This window comes from Diabrotica undecimpunctata, chromosome 1, assembly GCF_040954645.1.
Source record: "Diabrotica undecimpunctata isolate CICGRU chromosome 1, icDiaUnde3, whole genome shotgun sequence".
Taxonomy (NCBI): domain Eukaryota; kingdom Metazoa; phylum Arthropoda; class Insecta; order Coleoptera; family Chrysomelidae; genus Diabrotica; species Diabrotica undecimpunctata.
Genome location: NC_092803.1, coordinates 38284698 through 38291656, shown reverse-complemented (window position 1 = coordinate 38291656; position 6959 = coordinate 38284698). Strand labels below are relative to the sequence as shown.

The 6959-nt window shown below is 32.4% G+C and overlaps 1 long non-coding RNA gene across 1 annotated transcript; it reads right to left on the bottom strand.

Annotated features, from left to right (window-relative positions):
- LOC140438664 (uncharacterized) lies at positions 1-6652 on the bottom strand. Its single transcript, XR_011950572.1, has 2 exons — positions 6534-6652; positions 1-410 (listed from the first exon to the last, which is right to left on the bottom strand). It is a non-coding gene; the product is annotated as an uncharacterized lncRNA (long non-coding RNA).
- Positions 6653-6959: the final 307 nt, after the last annotated feature.

The following is a 6959-nucleotide window of genomic DNA, read 5'->3' as shown; positions in this document are numbered from 1 at the left end:
GTTGGATATAAAATTTATTTTAAAAAGATAGTCCTAAAAATTTGTATCCTCGTCTGACAATATTTTTTTAATAAATTATGTAATTATAGTTTTTAATAATATGGTGGACACAATCGTTGACCATATTCAATTCTACAACCTACTTGTGGTGGTGTATATACTGGGTAGTTTGGAACTTGTACTGGTGCAACTGGTGAAGGAAGATTTAGGCAAGATACACCCCCTGAGCAAGGACCATTTAGACTGCCTAGACCGCCAAAACCCAGCCCGTTTAGTCCATCGTCGTAATAATGAAATTTGTTTTTGGTTTGGAATTTTTTTTCATTTTCAATCTTTAGTAAAAGACTTCTTAGTAAGTCATCGTTTGAATGTGCTAGAGCTGGCCAGATGGCGGCGACATTTAGAAAAACCTAAAAATAAAGTAATTAAATTATTTGTGTATTGCGATGTATTACGTAATATTTACAGAATGGTAAAATTTGTTTAATGAGGTCCAACAATACAATCGTTAAAATCAAACAAGCGAAAGTTTTATTATAGATTTAGTTTAGTATTATGTGTAAAAAGACGTTTTTTCTGAAAGAAGTTGATTCTAAATTGGAACAATCACTGAGTAGATTTAGAAAAGGCAGAACTATCCAAGATCACATTTTTACTATCAAGAAACTAATACAAAACGTACGGAAGCACTGAGTTATACCAAGCCTTTATAGACTTAGAAAAGGCATCTGATAGTACTCCAAGGAAGGTGATTGACATATGTTTAAAAAAGAAAGGTGTAAAAATCAAACCCAGGCAAACCATTATGAGCATATATAGACATACAGGGAACAGAATTAGAACCAATAATATGGAATCCGAAAAGTTCATAGTAAGTGAGGGTCTACGTCAAGGAGGAGTCCTAGGCCCCATACTGTTCAACATTATGTTGGATGACATAATTAAAGAAACTAGAGCAAATACATTGAAATTGTATGCCGGACATAGAAATCTAGAAGCAGTATGGATCTCAGAGTGTGCATACGCAGACGATCTAGTGATATTTGGGATACATTAAGAAGCACTCAAACGAAATTTACAAGTATGGAACGCTGCACTAATTAAACGAATTTTGAGGATCAATAATGAGAAGACGAAAGTAATGGTATGGGGAAAAAATACAAAACAAACGAAGATAACACTTAACGAAAATAGACTTGAACAAGTCGATACTTACAAATACTTGGCAGTACAAATAGAGAACAGAGGAACTGAATAAACTGAAATAAGTCCCAGAATAGAAAGTGCTGCTCGGATGTACCACGCAATTAAAAGTACGTTTTTGTCGAAAAAAAAAAGTATCCCAAAAAGCCAAAGTGACCATATACAAGACGGTGACCAGGTTTGACAGTGATTAGAAATGAGGCAGTCAGAGAACATCTTAAGGTCCAACCAATTATTAAGAAAATTGAAGAGGCCCAACTAAGTTGGTATGGATACATGGTTAGAATGAATCAAGAAAGACCAGTTAAAAGAGTATGGGAAGCCAGAAGACAAACCAAGAGATCAAGGGGCAGGCCAATGGAGACATGGGATGCTAATGTAACCTCAATCCTAGAGACACGAGGAATCAGCAAGGAACAAATAAGAAACCAGGCGAATAATAAGAAGCAATGCTACGGCTTGGTTTATTATCGATAAGTCCCTAATATTCAAATTTTATTTGGTATAGTCCTGTTAAAATTTTATATCATGTATCCGAAAACAAAACTAGAGAATAACGTTTTGGTTCATATCTGATAATTGGTACTTTATTATGATTAGTTCAAATAATATGCAAATTATTTTGGTAATTTTATACTACGTCCCACTTAACATCTTTGATTCAAATAAATATTATATTTAAGTATGATTTTCTGAAAGTTTTTTTCATGTAAGTGGTAAATAACATAAAAATATCAATCTTTTTTTTCGTTGTTTTGTACTTATCGTAATTATTCATGGGCATTTGGTCGTATTCACGAACGTGTTGATTGTATTGTGTTAGTGTTAGGTCTATCGATAGCTATTTAGTTACACTTAGTCAGTATTAATTTGTCTAAATCTTTCCAAGGCGAATGACGCAGTAAATGCGATCGAGTATTTGGTAAACATGGCTTATAATACAAGTTCTCGTATTACAAAAAAGTTTAAAAAGCTCTCTAATGACATTTGCAAAATCTGTGATTCAATATTTCTGAAAATAAAAAGCTGTGCCTCCAAAGAAGAAAAACGAAGATTAAAAAATGACCGCCAGCAACACCAGGATAAGGTTTCCTTTCATTATACAACAAAACTAGTGTGGCTTTCTATAAAAGAAAGTTGTGGACTTTCTAGTTCCTAGTTCCTAGTAATACTCATTTAGAATGTGATACAGATCATGCTACCATAGAGAGATTTTTGAAAAAAGAAACGCCACAATTTCAGTTCCACAGGACTAGGTATCGGTAATTAAAATGACGAGCCTTTGTTTGGACGTAAGTTTATGATACGAACTGACTGTTTTGGATTTTTCAAACTTCTAACAACGTATTTTATTAAAAGAACTGTTGATAAAGGTAAAAATATTTTTGTTTGGAATAGCATATTTGGCTACATTACAAAAAGGATAGTGATATGGGCTTCAAATATAGATTAGATCCCGATGAACCGTTTCCTTCAATCTCCATGCTAAGAAGAGGCAAGTTAACTTCCATATCTAATATTCAGATACTTCCAGTTTATAATGATCCTCTACCCATAGACTATTTAAAATATAAAGATACTTTCGATCCACTACTTATAGATCCAATCTATCATGAATTTTACCAATCGCTTAAACACACTCACACCAGTACCACATAATATACAAGTGACAGTGATGAAAATTTCGTCGCATAAGTTTTAATTTGGAAGTAAAACCATATATTTCGACAGCACTGTTTTCGAATACACAGGAATTGACAAATAATAGTTTAAGTTCTCTCCTTTTTGACTGTTAACTCCATTAAAATACTTTTTAAATTTTTATATTTTTGACACAAACTTGATATGTGCCATTATATCAAAAACAGAAATGTTAAAACATATTTCGTTTGTTGCATCTCTTATATCACGTAATAAAGTATTTAATGCAATATATTTCGTTTTTTATTTTATTGCGCTCGATTTAAGAAACCTTCTCATTTTGGAGTTATTATATGTCTTCCAAAGACCACAGATATATATATATATATATATATATATATATATATATATATATATATATATATATATATATATATATATATATATATATATAATATGTTCAAAAAGGATGTACATAAATCTAAAACCATTTGTAGATTGTTTAATGAAATTTAAATCGTCGTAAGTAAAAAAAGAACCAGAACACAGAAACATTATAAAAATAAATAGTAACAATTATTTGTTTTATAAAATTTTTTCCCCAATTGTTATCATGGCAATTTTATTTAGCATGTGGCGACATTTGCATTTTGTGTATAAACAAAGAGGACAATACATTAAAATCAGTAAATAATAATAGGTAATTATTTTTTTACAAACATTTAGTTGAAAATATATTCAGTTGACTTTTTAGTCGCAACTAAGAAATCTGTCAGACTGTTACTGTAGGATATGATTGAGCATTCGTCTACTTGATGTTTAACCGCATTGTGTTGCAGCACCTCAATCGCAATGTGGAGATGGTCCCATCTGAGTGAGTTGGAGTACCTGACAATTTTTGGTAATTTAAATTTGTATTGTTAAGTTAGTAATAAACGAGATAACTCAACAATTATACTTAGTCCCTATTTCTCCCTTAAGTTGGAACATATTATCGACCGCACAAAAAAATTTGCAACGAAGAACTTATAGAAAATCCCCTTGGCAACAATTTAAGTCCGTATTATTTTGGAGAAAAATTGGCAGTTGAGCATACTTACGACCTTAAATACAGGTTTTAGCATAAAACCAAATAAAAATTAAAATTTTATAAAATATAATACTCTCTAAGAACCGCATTTACCGTGATGACTGCAGGTCTTCTTCGAGTAGCTGTAAATACAGCTAAAGTAACCGTGATGATCAGGAATGCATCCTGTTCACTTCTTGAACCCTTGGCAGAAAATGGTGATACTTTAAACATTATTAGGTTGCTGTCATCATTGGCTGCGACCCTGTGCCATAGGGACGGCTTCATGTAGAGATTTTCTCACCAGTGTCTTCATTTGGCTGCCCATCACGTTAAAAATCTTCCTCTTGGTCTTCATCTACTCTTTTGTGTACATTAAAAATGTCGTGTCTAGATATTACATCCATATGTTATTCCATATGTAATTCCTGGATATTCCTTAAAAAAAATAAGGACTGGTAATTTTTTTCCTGCAGCAATGCCACCCGTTAATACAGAAAAATTTTCTTTGCCGAGACCAGCTCTAACTCGATGAGCAGCTTTTTCTTTTTCACCTACTACCTTTACACGACTAGAATCTAGGCAGAATCTGGTTTCATCTGGATTAAAAATCCTCTTAGGAAGTATATTAAAAGTGATTTCTTTCATTAAGTCAAAGTATTCTGCAATTACAGTTGGTGTATCATCTGGACCACAAGCTGTCCTAATTTAAGAATTTTTTACGGCCTGGTCTACCTCTGATTTAAGAATTTCTGGGCTGTCTGTACAAATGGATACAATTCGAGAATATTAATCGTGTCATCTTAAAACAACTCTAATATAAACAGTTACCATTATTTTCTTATTTCGTTTTCATTTACAATAATTTTGTTGTTATTGTCAAATAGTACAGAGGGAACTCGTTTTTAAAAATTGTTACTTATTTCTTTTACCTTTTTGTGCACATTAAAAATGTCGTGCCTAGATATTACATCCTTAATTTTCTCGCAAATTATTCGTTGACTAGTTTTACCTCTCTTCTAATTCTCGTCTGTAGATGTCTATCGTCTAAGTCGACGTTGTTCCATCAATTTTAAAATGTCTTCTGTAATCCATTGATTTTTCTTGATTAAGTTCAATGTATTTTATAGTTCCACTGGATCTTCTGATTGTTCTCTGATGTTATTTATTTAAATTTTTTTATATGTTATGTTTATATCGTAATATTAATTATTATATTGTCAAAATTCTAGTTTTTAATTTTAGTCTTGTTTACTAACTTTACGATGTTCCTGGTGTATCAAAATTTCAATTTTCATACATCATTTAATTTTCTTATTAATATCCCTACTTCTTGGAACTTCAAATGTTTAACCATCTGGTTCCGAAAAGAACAAGACCTTGTCGTCGTCATCCATTCAGCTAAATTTTATCCAGCTTACAACCAGTAGCAAAATCGTTCCGATATAAATGTTTGTCGTTTTAACGAGTACTTGAGTCTCTTATAATGGGACAAAAATAGTAGGATTAGCTTTGCATTCCACCAGGCTCGATCTGAAAGATGGTACAGTACTCTTCCGTCATCCGAGATCAAAACTTGAGATAGAGCCACCAGGTTCGATCTCAAAGCATGGTGAAGTACTCGTCCATGTGCTTAACTAGTAAGAGACTTATATCATACCTACTATCAACTATTTTTCCTCCAACAGCGATACAATGAAGATAGCAGGGTAGGTTAAGTGTTCTTTTTGGACAATATTTTTTACAGTTTAGATAGTATTTGTTATTACCGTATTCAGCAACTGTGTACAGGACTTACTGTAATATAGTGGTAGGCGTATTTATTTAAATAAAATGTTTATTTAAATTTTGTGTTATGTTTTGATCTCCCTTGTGATCGTTCTTGCCACCATTATTTGAAACCATTAGGGATTTGCCGAATCAAATCTGATAAAAGCAAGCCAGGGTAGAGATTTCCATGATTGTCTTTGTAGTGGTAAAGAGGAGATACTTTAACTGAGGTTAACCTCACAATCAAAAATCAATCCTGGATTTTAAAATGGTATAACCCACGTGGTTAAAACCTTACAGGCTCTGCGACATCAGATATTGGGTGTAGCTGTGAGATACCCGACACTAAATAAAAAAATACGTCATAGAACAGCTAAAGTTATCAAAAAAATCACGTCGCTAAATTGGCAATTGGACAGGACACATTGCACAATTATGAGACAACCGATGGATAAACCGTATTGTCGAGTAAATGCTAAGACAAAAAAAAATACGGAGCAGAGGTCGCCTACCAACCACAAGGACTGACAGCCTAAAGCGTGTTAGCAACAACTGGATGCAAGTCGCATAAGAGAGAGACATATGTAAAGAGCAGAGGGAGACTTATATCCAGCAGTGGACGTATACAGGTAAATGATGATACGGAATTTATAATAAATATTTTTCAAACCAAATATTTTCAAAAATTTTTAATAATTTCGTGTTAATAAAACAGTAGAAAAAAAGAAAACAAATATTAAGAACTTGATTATAATTTTTGTTAACAAAAAAAATAAACTGGTTAATAATCAATACAAATTTAAAATACAATATTTGAAATATTGCAGTGGTTTCAATTATAAAAACTTACCAAGAGTACAGCTAAAATGTGACACTTCATCTTTAATAGTTGATGAGAACTAATATTTCTTCAAGTTTTCCACATGTTTTTATACTCTAAAACTAATATATTTAACACATTTTAATTAATATAATCGATTAAAATTGACTTAATAAAAACAAAATATGTAATTTCGCCTACATTGCACATAAGCTTTTACAGAGTGTTTTTATATTCGACCTACAATCAAAGCTATTTGATGAATCTGTATATAGAAATCTCTATAGGGCTTAATAGCTGAGAGATAAAGGATTAAAGTACTAGGGAACGTGTCCCTAGTACTGTTGGATTCAACCAGAAAGGCAGGGCCACACAAGAACGGCACAGAGTTCACACGAAAACCGGGCCCCCATTGTTCGCCCCTGTCAGGTCGCCTACCAACTAAAACCACTCCCT